The sequence below is a fragment of the Kogia breviceps genome, chromosome 15, assembly GCF_026419965.1.
Source record: "Kogia breviceps isolate mKogBre1 chromosome 15, mKogBre1 haplotype 1, whole genome shotgun sequence".
Taxonomy (NCBI): Eukaryota; Metazoa; Chordata; class Mammalia; order Artiodactyla; family Physeteridae; genus Kogia; species Kogia breviceps.
The window spans coordinates 87,200,409-87,214,639 of record NC_081324.1 but is presented as its reverse complement, the minus strand read 5'-3'; the positions used below and the strand labels follow the sequence as shown (position 1 = coordinate 87,214,639).

General features: G+C 44.9%; 1 protein-coding gene across 2 annotated transcripts in view; it reads left to right on the top strand.

Moving 5' to 3' along the window:
- The window catches only part of TMEM132D (transmembrane protein 132D), a 655,515-nt gene that overhangs the window by 445,571 nt on the left and 195,713 nt on the right, over positions 1 to 14,231 (top strand). The window lies entirely within an intron of this gene.

Here is a 14,231-nt window from a genome sequence, read left to right as displayed (position 1 = left end):
CAGATGCGATGTGAGCTCCAGCCATCCGCACCCCTGGCAAGGAAGCTAATGTGTCTGTGCCATACAAATCGGATTTTTAAAATAATTAAAAAAAAAAAAACTCCCAATGAAAAGAAATACATAAAATAAAATATCTCTCCATCTCCAAGTGAATATGTTTAAGAAAATGTCATGATATGGATAGGAAAGAGTTGACTATATTTTTCTTTCTATATTTGTCTGCAGCAGAAGTTTCAACTCCCGTGTGGGAAACACTTCCTGATGGGGATGGGAGGGTGTGGGGGGCACTTCCAGGGTCACTCCAAGAACATTTCACCTTTAAGTAGGATTTTGCTTTTCTTTCCTCTTTGTGAGCGGAAACCTTTCGTGGTTTCTGACTCTCCATCCCTCCCACTTCATTCCTGTGTCTCTTTTACTCTGAGTGTTGGAAACCCTCTTTCACTGAGGATAATACGTACTCTTTAAAAAAATCATTTAAAGTCCATCTATGTCATATACACACTATTGTATATAAAATACTAACTAATAAGGACCTTGTGTATAGCATAGGGAACTCTACTCAATATTCTGTAATAGCCTATATGGGAAAAGAATCTAAAAAAGAGTGGATAGATGTATATGTATCACTGATTCACTCTGCTGTACACCTGAAACTCACAACGTTGTATCAAAATTGTATCAATGTAACAAATCAACTATACTCTAAAAAAAAATCCATCTGTGTCAAATAAAGGTTGAAATGTCATAATAAAAGTAGTTACAAATGCGTTTGATTAGGAACTTGCCATTTATAAATGAAGCTTAAGACAGAGAAGATCAGGGCTTCCCTGGTGGCGCAGTGGTTGAGAGTCCGCCTGCCAATGCAGGGCACACGGGTTCGTGCCCCGGTCCGGGAAGATCCCACATGCCGCGGAGCGGGTGGGCCCGTGAGCCATGGCCGCTGAGCCTGTGCGTCCGGAGCCTGTGCTCCGCAATGGGAGAGGCCACAACAGTGAGAGGCCCACGTACTGCAAAAAAAAAAAAAAAAAAAAAAAAAAAAAAAAAGAGAAGATCAGGTTATTTCACCTTAAATAAACAAAAGTTATAATTAGAATTATGGCCTTATTCTCAGATAAAGACTGAAACCAGGATTAACTGGGTGGGAGAGGTAATCTTTCAGAAGGAAAAACAAAAAACCCTCTTTCAGTTTTTATCAATTTTGAAAAAGCAATTTAGGTCTTCATCAACTTTCATCAGAGGCTTATCTCGTGCTTTTGTTAGTCATGTCATATGTTTTTGAAGTTCTTAAATTGTCACCACCCTTCTTGACTTTCCCCATCTCAACACTAACATGTCTGCCATGTCCCAGTTTGTCAGTCATTTCCTGTGTGAATCAAGTAATGCAAGCAATTCTATCCAAGATTCCATTGGTGGATTTTATTAAATATGACATCTTTTAAAAGATTAAAAATATCCCTTTGCAGTAGATTTACATGGTATTTGCATGTGATTACATTCCATATACAAATAGCAATCAACAATGACATTTAGTTAATTTTTTTAACTTCAGTTTTTTTCTATGTTTTTAATGGAAGTATAGTTGATTTAATTTCTGCTGTACAGCAAAGTGATTCAGTTATACATATATATACATTCTTTTTCAGATTCTTTTCCCTTAAGGTTTGTCACAGGGTATTGAATAGAGTTCCCTGTGCTCTACAGTAAGACCTTGTTGTTTAGCCATTCTCTGTATAATAGTTGGCATAACAATGACGTTTATGATGGACATTTAGGATGCAGATGCTAAGTGAGGAGAGATCATTGAATGAGGTCCATGTTTCTGTCAATGGCACATCACAGAGTCCTTGTCCAGATACACGGAGCCCCTATATTTCTTCAAGTATCTTCCCTGCTTTCAGTTTCTTCATTTACCCTTCCTTGCTGCAGGGAAGGCTGGTCTATAAGCTTTAGTGTCTCTGTGGTTATCAGGAGCAGTGAATACCTTTGTGGTGTGTCTGTTTTCTTGCAAATCTGCAGTAGAAGGTGGTACCCAGTGGAGACAGTCATTGGGCAGGAAGACAGTGTCTCTACCAACAGGAGCTTAAAATTTAAAATCAAGACAGAAGCTCAGGGCTTCCCTGGTGGCGCAGTGGTTGAGAGTCCGCCTGCCGATTCAGGGGACACGGGTTCGTGCCCCAGTCCGGAAAGACAGAAGCTCATATACGTACGCCATGAGCATCAGTCCTGCAAATTCCTACCACCCACCCAAGCTCAAGTGTGTCTCTCCTACAAGCTCATTTCTTTTGAATCTCTCCTGGGTTTTCTCTGGTCCACCTCTGGTCCTTTCTCAACACTGTAGCCATCGTGATGTTTTCAAACCGTTCACCCTTTTGGTGGACTCCCATTTAGACTGTGGGACTCTAGGGCTGCTGTGGCAGGTGGCAATGCCCTGGTGTACCCCGGGATGCCCTGACTACTAAGCTTCGTTTGTGTTTCTAGACAAGGACAAACCCATACATGGTTTGACTGCTTGACCCCTATAGGGTCCCCTCCATCAGACCCCAGCAGTGGGCCTATCCAGGAAGGAGCCATAGGCTGAAATGCAGACTCTGCAAGCCACCTTTGTCATCAGAACAAGGAAGGTAAAAGCCATACTGCAAAGTGGGAGGAATCCAGGTGAGGGATCAGAAATTTCTTGGCCCAGAAGGTGGTGGCCACGTTTCCAGGGGAGACCTCACCTCCTCTTGGATTGACTTCCTTGTGGGAGCCTTTCCTGACCCCCACCCGTCCGTGGACTGATCTGGAAAGCCCTCTTTCCGCATTCCCACTGCAAACCCACCCAGCACGCCCTGGTCAGGAGCCTTCACTGGGTGGTCAGACGGAGGGTAGCTGCGGTCGCAAGTTTCAAGGGAGCCTATCCCACACCCTCTACGCTGTGGAATGAGCTAGTAATCACTGCCTGCTCCTCTCCCCCCCATCCGGCGGCCTCAGCAAGGAATACCTCCTCTTGTTCCGTCCATTCCCCCACCTTCATTCCCATTGATCCTACACTTATACTTTTACGTGCAGGATCGTGGTGTTCAAAACAGGGTGTGCAGTTGGGAGAAAAGAAAGGAAATGACCACTTCTGAACCCCACCTGGTTCAGAGAAGGACTCCCTTAGGACAGATAAATCAGACTGAAGCTCCTGGACTCACAGCAGGTCTGTGCTTCTCTTTAGAGAGTGTTGGCTGTGGTTCAGCATAATAATGATTGTCATAATAATTGGGGTTTGCTTTCAGCACCTATAGGGCAGGACCCAGGATGACAGATGGTTCCACACAATGAAGAATGTCCCTTACTCTGTTTCAAATGCTAACGTTCTGCAGGCATTTTTGTAGGACTCGTAACCCATCTGAAAGAATGTCACTTTTGGTTTCCATTTTTTTCTCCCATTACAATGATCTATAATTTGGCTTGACCTGTTGTTCCTTGTTCGATTAAGACCCTTCTGTACTTTTTTTAAAAATTGAGGTATAGTCGATTTACAGTGTTGCGTTAATTTCTGCTGTACAACAAAGTGAGTCAGTTATATACATATATGTATGTATGCATATATATATATACATTCTTTTTTTTTAATATTCTCTTCCATTATGGCTTATCATACGATTTTGAATAGAGTTCCCTGTGTCATTCTATACTTTTTCTTATCTTATACCAGTAACTCTGGTCTGCGAATGCTTATCCCAGGTGCAGTTTTTATTCCAGGGCTCCTGCCTGCACCCGTGCTCTTTCATTTCCTATTTTTCTTACTCAGAACAGTCTCAGATCAACTCTTAAACCCAAATTTATTTTTCATCAGTGGGAATAAATATTTGCCCATATCCTCATCTCTTCCAGTGATGATTTTTTCCAAGCCTTTACATATTGAAATCAATGTTAGTTTATTATTTTTTTTAAGTCTTAATAATTTCCCATTTCTTATGATAAAGAGCAGAGATTTGCAAGCTTTTCCCGTAAGGGGTGAGATAGTAAATATTTTCCACTTTGTGTGCCATATGCTTTCTCGCCTGCGTATTCTTTTTTTTTTTTAACAGTAAGGAAGACTTTATTCAGTGGGGGAATGCTGCAGTGGGGGTTTAGCCTCATATTCTTATTTATTTTCTGACAGTGTTTAAAAAATGTCAAAGAGGGCTTCCCCGGTGGCGCAGTGGTTGCGAGTCCGCCTGCCGATGCGGGGGACGCGGGTTCGCGCCCCGGTCCGGGAGGATCCCACGTGCCGCGGAGCGGCTGGGCCCGTGAGCCGTGGCCGCTGGGCCTGCGCGTCCGGAGCCTGTGCTCCACGACGGGAGAGGCCACAGCAGTGAGGGACCCGCGTACCGCAAAAAAGAAAAAAAAAATGCCAAAGGTGTTTTTAGCCTAAGATCTGTGCTTGGACAAGCTATGGCTGGAACTGACTGACCAGCCGTAGTTTGCTGACTCTGGAAACAAAAGACGCTCTGAATGTGGCTACAGGGACTGCCCCCCCCCGCCCCCACGCACCCACCCTGCATCTCATGCCTCAGTTCCAAGCCCTCTGGGTGTTCCATCCACACCAGTTTCTGTTGTTTCCTTCAGCCCACCCTGCTCCCCCAAGCACAGGGCATTTGCATGTGCAGTTCCTTCTGTCTGGAACCCATCCTGTATAGCGATCACAGCCCAAGCCCTGCTACCCCAGGGAACGTGTCCAGATCTCCCTGCCTACACCAGGGTCCTCCAACATAGCTCGTATCTCGCCAGCTACCTCTGGTTCTCACCTTTTCTTACAGTGGCCAATTTACGGTTTCTGAAGTGACAACGTCTTGCGTGACCGTCTTCCCCACTGGACTGTGTGTGCTTGAGAAGAGCGAGGGTCTTCAGCCGCCCACTCTTTGGGGGTTTCGAAGGAACCCTGAGTTATGGCATTGGCCAATTTCCGTGGTGTAAATATTCCCCCCCAGGACCCTCCTACACTGTCGGTGGGAATGTAAGTTGGTGCAGCCACTGTGGAGAACAGTATGGAGGTTCCTTACAAAAGTAAAAATAGAGCTGCCATAGGACCCAGCAATCCCACTCCTGGGCCTATATCTGGAGAAAAACATGGTCTGAAAGGACACAAGCATCCCAGTGTTCATTGCAGCACTATTCACAACGGCCAAGACAGGGAAGCAACCTAAATGTCCACCGACAGAGGGATGGGGTGCATACAGACAATGGAATACGACTCAGCCATGAAACAGAAGAAGATAATGCCATTTGCAACGACATGAATGGACTAGAGATTGTCATACTGGGTGAAATAAGTCAGATAGAGAAAGACGAATATCATATGATATCACGTATATGTGGAATCTTAAAAAAAAGGATACAAATGAACTTATCTACGAAATAGAAATACACTTACAGACATAGAAAACAAACCTATGGTTACCGGGGGTAATGGGGGGAGGGATATATTGGGAGATTGGGATTGACATACACACCTACTATATATAAAATAAATAACTAATAAGGACCAACTGTAGAGCACAGGGAACTCTACTCTGAAATGGCCTATATGGGAAAAGAATCTAAAAAAGAGTGGATACATGTATATGTATAACTGATTCACTTTGCTGTACAGCAGAAACTAACACAGCATTGTAAATCCACTCTACTCTAATAAAAATTTTTTTTAAAAAGAAAAGAATGCTCCCCCCCCCCCATCAATGTCAAGTTACCAAAATGCTGTCACTGCGTGTGGAGATGGAAAGAGACGCTCAGACTCAGCTTGGTCTGGGCGACCTCTGGATCTCCATCTTTTTAAGCTCACTTTGGATCTGCATGTCTACCACCCAGAGGGGTGTCCAGTAAATAAGAAGAATTACAGAAATATCATTTGAATGAATGAATGAATGAAGTAGATATTGAGACAGCAAGAGCAGTGAGACACCGAATAAAAGGGAGAAATGCAGCATGACTTCTTTCAAGCTGCAGCCTTGCCCGTTTCCTTGTCTCGAATAACTCTGGTTACCAGACCTCAGAGTATTGTAAGGCAGAAACAAGAGGACGTGAGAAGACAAACTCATGGGGACAAAGATCTCATTATGAAGTACATGCATGAAAGGGATTGAGGGTGTTTTACTTCATAATGAAAAGGTTTTATTCTGAATAGGCTACTGAAAAAGCTAGAAAAAAGATGTCAGTAATGGAAAATTTTAATCCTGTGATAATGTCTAAGAAGAAACAATTTGAGTAATATCCTTATTTTAATCTTGAAAAGGAGATGTGAAGGGAAGGAAAAGGAGGACCACGGCTCCTGCATTTGGGAGACATCTGGTTGCCCGTGTCTGGGGCTGACCCAGATTTCCAAAATGCCATTGCAGACAAATATTGGCTTTCGGTCAGGAGGATTTCTCCAAGTGGAGCTAGGACAGCTTAGTACCTGGAATAATGGCCGCTCCGCCCCTTCACGCATTCCTCATTTCTCCTTCAGTGCCGGAAGCTTTCACATAGCAATTGTCAGTTGCCCTTGGTGTGCTCCTTACTTGAAAAATTCCTTCAGTTTCCCAAGAAGCAGACCCTGAGACAAGAATGTGTGTGCAAGTGACTTATGAAGGGAGAGTTCCCGGGAAACCAATAAGAGAGCAGAGAGAGTAAAAGAAGAGAAGAACCCGAGCCCTAGTGCCATTTCGGAAGTTACGTGCAGGGTGGCTTCAGCCTGATCCCACGGGGAGACTCTGGAGCACGCACAGTGCCCCCAGCTGACCCAACTGGAGGCCGGGGAGCTGGGCTTGCCTGCTGCATCATCAGACTCTGGCCAAGGGCCATCTGCCAGGACAGAAGACACTGAGGCACGCGCAGCTCTTTGCACTTGTGGGCAAGATGGCTCCAGACACTCAAGAAGAGCCATGCAAGGAAAGTCACAGGTAGATATCATGAAAAACAAAAGCACTAAGATGTGGAGAAAAGGGTTGGTGGGAATGTAAACTAGTGCAGCCACTGTGGAGAACAACATGGAAGTTCCTTAAAAAACTAAAAATAGAGCTACCATATGATCCAGCAATCCCACTCCTGGGTATATATTTGAAAAAAACAAAAACACTAATTCGAAAAGATACATGTACCCCAGTGTTCATGGCGGCATTATTTACAACATGGAAACAAACTTAGTGTCCATCAACCAGTGAATAGATAAAGAAGATGTGATGTGTGTGTACACACACACACACACACACACACACACACACACACACACACAATGGAATAGTACTCAGTCATAAAAGAGAACAAAATTTTGCCATTTGCAGCAGCATGGATGGAACCTTGAAGGTATTATACTAAGTGAAGTAAGTCACACAGAGAAAGACAAATACTGTATGATGTCACTTATATGTGAAATGTAAAAAATACAACAAGCTAGTGGATATAATTTTAAAAAGAAGCAGAATCACAGATATAGAGAAGAGACTAGTGGTTACCACTGAGGGGGGGAGGGCAATATAGGGCTGGGCGCCAGGGAGGTACAAACTGTTGGCTCAAGGATGTATCGTACAACACGGGGAATATAGTCAATACTTTGTAATAACTGTCAATGGAGTGTAAGCTTTACAAATTGTGTAAAGACTAAAAAACCTAAAACTATAGAAAGAAAAAGCACTTAGAAGCCAGGGGTAAGGCATGTGGAAATGATGAAGGGATATGAGGAGGTTTGGGGGGAACCCTGGCACTGTCCCCCGTAACTTGCTCCGCAGTCATAAATGGCTCTCATTCATATGACCTCCAGAAAGTGTGCCGACGTTTTGGGAAGAAATCTCCTACTATTTCCTAAGGACTGTGATCTGAAGGTCATTCGGATATAGATTCTCCCTCTCGCCGGCTTTACTTTTGTTTCCAGAAATGTTACCCATTTATCTTTTAGAGAGCCATCTGGAAAAACCCAAGTTGGAAATGGAATTTCACTCTCTTCTTCCCCCACCCACCCCAGGAGCTTACCTGCGACACTCACACTTGCAGGGGAGGCCAGTTGCCCACGTGGGTGGTGGCAGAACGCGATCTGATCATTGGTATCCTTTTGTAAGGAACTACCGTAATACGTTGGTTTTCCAAGCTGGAGAAAGAGACAGGTAACTTCAAGATGCATTGTAGCTCTGAACTGTTCTAGTGCTAGCAGGTCTGTGTCTGCTTGGTTTCTCAGCTCTGCAAATGCATGGTAGGCTTCCGTATCTAAAGCTCTCATTTCCACGTCTCTGCTTTGATTTACCAACACATCACGAAACTTAAAGAGCTGTCAGAAGACCATCAAGACGTGCTCATCTCAAAGCATCTTGTCACCGAAATGTCCCAGCTTTGCTGGTGCAGAATTCACTCAAAGCATCCAGTTTGGGGGTCTTGAAGAGGCCCTATGTAATGTGCTGACCTGTGTTTCTACTGGGGGGTGAGAAGTTGCTTTAATGACCCTCATTTGCTAATAAGCATATGCCTGTCCTTGCACTGGAAAAAGAGGTGGGGGGCTTGGAACCCAGTGATCAGGGGTGGGCATCCTGTGGCCAGATCGCCTGGCTCCTGCATGCAGTAGCTGGGTGACCCTGGACAGATATTCTCCCCTTCTTGAGCCTAGGTTTCTAGTCTACAAACCGCGAGTGGATAACAGTTATTTATTGGAATACGTTGAGGGTTGCGTGACGTAAGACATAAAAAGCCCTTAAAACAGTGCTTATCACATTCAAGGTACTCAGTGAAGGTTAGTTGTTCCATCACTCTGGAAGAAGACGCGTGACCACCCCAGAACAAGGCTTTTCTTCTTGTTTGAAAACGATGCCTTGGGGCTTCCCTGGTGGCGCAGTTGTTGAGAATCCGCCTGCCGATGCAGGGAACACGGGTTCGTGCCCCGGTCCGGGAAGATCCCACATGCCGCGGAGCGGCTGGGCCCGTGAGCCATGGCCGCTGAGCCTGCGCGCCCGGAGCCTGTGCTCCGCAACGGGAGAGGCCACAACAGTGAGAGGCCCGCATATCACAAAAAAAAAAAAAAAAAAAAAAAAAAAAAAACGATGCCTTTCTTGGCCTTGGGGTGCGCTGAGGTGGTCCTGCAAAGCCTCACGTTTCGTTTTCTTTCTTGGAGTTTGGAGCCGTGGCCCTGGAGGATGTGGCCATTGCCCGTGTCTGAGCTGACCCAGAGTCTTGTTCCCTGAAAGGGCATTTTATTTTCCTTAAATTTGGGGAGACCTCAGGCTGTGTCACCAACCGTGTGTCTTTATTCAAAGGGAGCCCTTCCTAGTGACAAAACCTTAGATTTTTATTAAAGTAGAGTTGGTTTACAATATTGTGTTAGTTTCAGGTGTACAGCATAGTGTTTCAGTATTTTTGTAGATTATATTCCATTGTAGGTTATTACAAGATACTGGGCGTGGTTCCCTGTGCTCTACAGTGAGTCCTTGTTGCTTATCTAAAAGGCTTAGATTTTGAACCCAGTGTACCAAGGGGCCCACGTAGGGGAGCGTTATTGGAAAATGAGAAGAGTTCCTCAGCTCGAGGAGATGTTATCCATCTTCTCTGTCAAAGAGAATCAACTACAAAAAGATCCCCCCACCCACACATACAGAACCAGTCAGTAGGGATCTGAGGCGCCCATGAGAGCCTGCGTTCCTTCCTTTGCTACCACTTCTGTTGTCTTCCGTACAAAGGACAGCCGCGAGCAAGACAGGGCAGGAAGCTGGCTTCTTAGCTTACCTGTGCTGGTAGCAGCTACACCAGTGGGAGAAGCTAAACCTGCAGGCAGCTCCACGCCCGCAGTGTGCTGAGGCCTGAATGTGATCCAGCCCTGAGCCTCTCCGTGGGTGACTGCACTGTTCTCCAAGCAAACCCTGCCCACACTTAACAGCAGTCCCGCCTTCCAGATGGAGCTCACACATCAAGCGACGCCCATCCGTGTTGCTAACTATTTGACTCGCCCATGGGGGGTGGGCAGCAGGGAGGTCGGGAGGGTGGGGCTGGGTGTAGGGCCACCAGAAGTGGCATCCGAACGCTTTGTGTTTATCCAGCCCCCCTGCCCCCCTTGGCTGGAACTCTGTTCTTGTCCCTCCTCACTTTCATACTCAGTGGACATCAGAAACCCTGAATGTATCTTCTTCTCGGTTCATCTGTGTCTTCACGATTTTACCGACCATATTTCCCAAATCCACTCTCTTAGGACATTCTATTTCTAATACCATTATGCACAAAATACGTCCAAGAGCATGGATATCCACATAATTAAACCTTTCTAAACCTCTAACACAGTTGTTCATGATCCTGGTTGCATAATAGAATCACCTGGATAAAAGAACAGACAGAAAGATGGAAGGAAGGAAAGGAGAACGGGAAGAGAAAGAGAGGAGGAGGAGGAGGAGAAGGATAAAGAGAAAGAAAGGGGGGGAGGGAGGGAGGGAGGGAGGGAGGGAAAGGGAAAGGAAGAAGGAAAAAAGAAAAAAGAGAGAAAGAAAGAATGAGAGAAGGAAAGGGAAAAAGAAAGGAAGAAAGGAAGAGAAAGGGAAAGAAAGAAGGAAAGAAAAAGAAGAAAGAAAGGGAGAGAGAAAGAGAAAGAAATAGAGAAAGGGAGAGAGAAAGAGAAAGAAAGAAAGGGAGAGAGAGAAAGAAGGAAAAAAGAACAAAGGAAGGAAGGAAAGAGGGAAAGAAGGGAAGAAAGAAGAGAAAAAAGAAAAGAGAAAATAAAACAAAACTGGCGCCTGGTGCCGCTTAGGAACAATCAGAAATCTGAGTGGTGCCTGGCCATTGGTTTATTTGTAAAATTCCCCCGGGCGGTTTCGTGTGGTTTTGGTTTTGACCTGTGGCGTGCGGGATCTTAGTTCCCTGGCCAGGGATCCAACCGTGCCCCCTGCAGCGGAAGCGGGGAGTCTTAACCACTGGACCGCCAGGCAAGTTCCCCCGCTCAGGCAACGCTAATGCCCAGGGAAAGGGGAGGAACCACCGCGTGTAAAATATGCAGACACATTACATAAAATTCTACTTAATTCTACTCGACTTACCTCCTATAACACAGCAAATACCAGGCATTGTCCTCCGTGCTAGCCACCCAGGCCAAGCATGGCTACTCTTTTCGGGGGGCTTCAGGCTAAAGCGCACACTCCAGCTGCAAAGGTACAGTCCTTAGCTTCCCAGTTAAACATGAAGGAGTGGTAAATATTGCCAAATATGCAAGCGTTCTGGAAGCTCTCAAGTGCTAAATATTTACAAAAAGTTATTAAAATTCAAATTTCCACTGACTCGACAAGACACACATGATGAGCTATTCCAAAGCTAGATCACCATATGCAGAATTTACAGAGGAAATTGTCAGGAACCTGGTGCACACCCTCCTGCATTAGAGAGATTGAGAAGCTCATGCAAGCTGAGGAATCATTCAAGAAAAACATACAATTTCAGGATACACAACCTTCCTAAAGTTTGCTGTGGTCGCCAGGTTAAGAATTCCCAATTTAGGGTGTTTGCATCAGCACGTCAGATAGAGGAAAGTTAGCTCAAAAGAAACTGTTTCCTTTACATCTTGGCCAGACGAGGGATCTAAAGGAAAAGGGAAAATCAAACTTGATAGGACAACCATGCAAGTTTACTGAAGGAATAAAATTAGATGAAGTAAGTAGAGCACGTTAAAAATTATTGCTGATGTTCTTCTCGGTGGGTCTTGCGGAATGGGAAGAATTTGAGTCTGTGGAGAGATGGATAAAGGTATTTCTGATAAAGTGAGCTCCATGAGTAAAATGTGGGGAGAGGGGGGTACGGAAAGTCCCATGCTCCACTGGAGGCCAGAAGTGTTCAGTTTGCTTGAGGTTAGTGCACCTGGAAGGAAAAAACAGGAGGGAACGGTGTAAAGTATGGAGTAGGGTCACGTTACTGCATATGAGGAATTACTGCTCTGAAGCAATTCCCATACACCTCTGTTGTGGAGCTGAGTTTCTGAATTCAACTCTTACCAGTTCTACTCTGCAACACTCCCTTTCTCTGTGATTAAACATAGAAGGCAAGGCTCAGAAGAGCCGAAAGAAGGATTGTCCCATTTCATGAACAGGAGGGGAGTACCGACGAGCTTGCGAATTCCAAATATAAAAACCAGGATGCCTTCTAGCATCACAATCCCAAGTTTCCTGTACTTGCGGAAACCCTCATTTGAAGTTCCAAAAAGACAACGGCACGTGTCTTAGGAAAAGAAACCTGGAGAGGGGATCGGTCCACTGTGGCTGACACAATGTGTTTCTAATTCTTATCACAACCGCTGTTTCCTAAAGAGTTCAACATCTTTCTTTCAGAAGCTACGAGAGAGTGAGTCTTGTAGGATTTAAAAACCAGGTGCCTCTCTATTTCTGTTTTATAAATAAGTTCATTTGTACCCTTTTTTTAGATTCCACATGTAAGTGATATCCTATCATATTTGTCTTTCTCTTTCTGACTTACGTCACTTATTATGACCTCTAGTTCAGTCCATGTTGCTGCCAATGGCATTTCATTCTTTTTAGTGGCTGAGCAGCATTCTATTGTATATATATCGATAGATAGATAGATATCACTTTTTTAAACATAAATTTATTTATTTATTCATTTATGCCTGTTTCAGGCCTTCGTTGCTGCGCGCGGGCTTTCTCTAGGTGCGGCGAGCGGGGGCTGCTCTTCATCGTGGGGCACGGGCTTCTCACTGCGGTGGCTTCTCCTGTTGGCGGAGCACAGGCTCTAGGTGCACAACCTTTAGTAGCTGTGGCTCGCGGGCTCTAGAGCGCAGGCTCAGTAGTTGTGGCGCACGGGCCCAGCCGCTCCGCGGCATGTGGGATCTTCCCGGACCGGGGCTCGAACCCGTGTCCCCTGCATCGGCAGGCGGATTCTCAACAATTGTAGCTACTCCTGTTCTGTGTGAGAGATCAGTGCTCGTGCAGGAATTTAACCCCTGTGACGGGGGCTGTCTCTTTGGGCGGTACTTCTGACCTTTTTTCTCTGTTTCTTGCCCTCCTCCTCCCCTTCTTGTTCCTCCTCCTCCCCTTCTTGTTTCCTTCCTCCCTCCTTCTCTCCTCTTATTCTAGTCACCCCTGATATCTCAGTGTCCCACCTCATCCATTACTTTAAGAAGGAGCCTCCCCGAAATCACCACCATTTATCTCTGAGCTTCTTATTGATACCTTTGCATAGGTTTGATGGTGTGATAAAGAAGTCTCAATAGCTTGGTCATATATATATATAAAAGGCCAAACCTTGTCCTTCTAAATGTCAGAGTCAGTGGTCATTTTGCAATTATGTGTAATTCAGATCTCTAGAGAAGGATCTGATAGGTGGAAGTGGCTTTGGTCATGAAGGGTTAAAAAGTGTCTCTCCTTGCTGCCTCCCAGGTGAATTCTCACCTGTATTTCTTCACTTCTTCCCTCAGGGAGTGGCTGGCACCACCTCTGCCTTTTTTTTTTTTAACCTGTCACTTAGAAGAGCACACATTTTATAAAAGCAGACTATGAAAAAGAAGAAGGGGTAGCCAGTAAATTAAACAAACCAAAATAGCTGCAAAAATCATCGTGATACTCTAACTTGGATTCATTTCTGGATACGTGTTTATAGAAAATCCAGACCGTCTAAAAACTAATCACTGTCAGAATGACTCCTGTATCCAGGTAACATCTGGCTACTTCTCCTTGTTCATCCGTGTGGGTCCTGTGGCCCCATTCTCCTGTTCATGCCTCAGCTCTGATCCTCTGCAATTCTGTCTCACCCCCACTGGGTAACAAAGCCACATCACCCTCAAAGTCCTTTAAAATTCTGTGCACCCAACTTGAATGGACCGTGGCTTTGGAAAATCCAATATAGGCAGCAAAGAGATTTCTGGGAGTGAGGGAAGGAATCCTATCCTCCATCCTCCTAGAAGGAGCACGGGGAAGAAAGCATTTAGGAAATTCAGTCAGCATTTCCCATAATTATCCACAAACGCCTGTCCTGGAGACTCTGGGAAGCTCACAGAAAAGCAGGGGTTGGGGACTTTGAGTGATGGTGTCTAAGTCCAGGCCAAGGCTGTGAATCTTGTGAAAGGTTGTTTTTTCTTTGGGGGATCGAATTTCTTCTCTTTCTTTCTTTCTTTTTTTATTGAAGTATAGTTGACTTACAATGTTGGTTTAGTTTCAGGTGTACAGCAAAGTGATTCCTATGTATTCTTTTTCAGGTTATTTTCCGTGATAAGTTATTACAAGATATTGAATATAGTTCCCCGTGCTAAACAGTAAATCCATGTTGCTTATTCATCTTATACATAG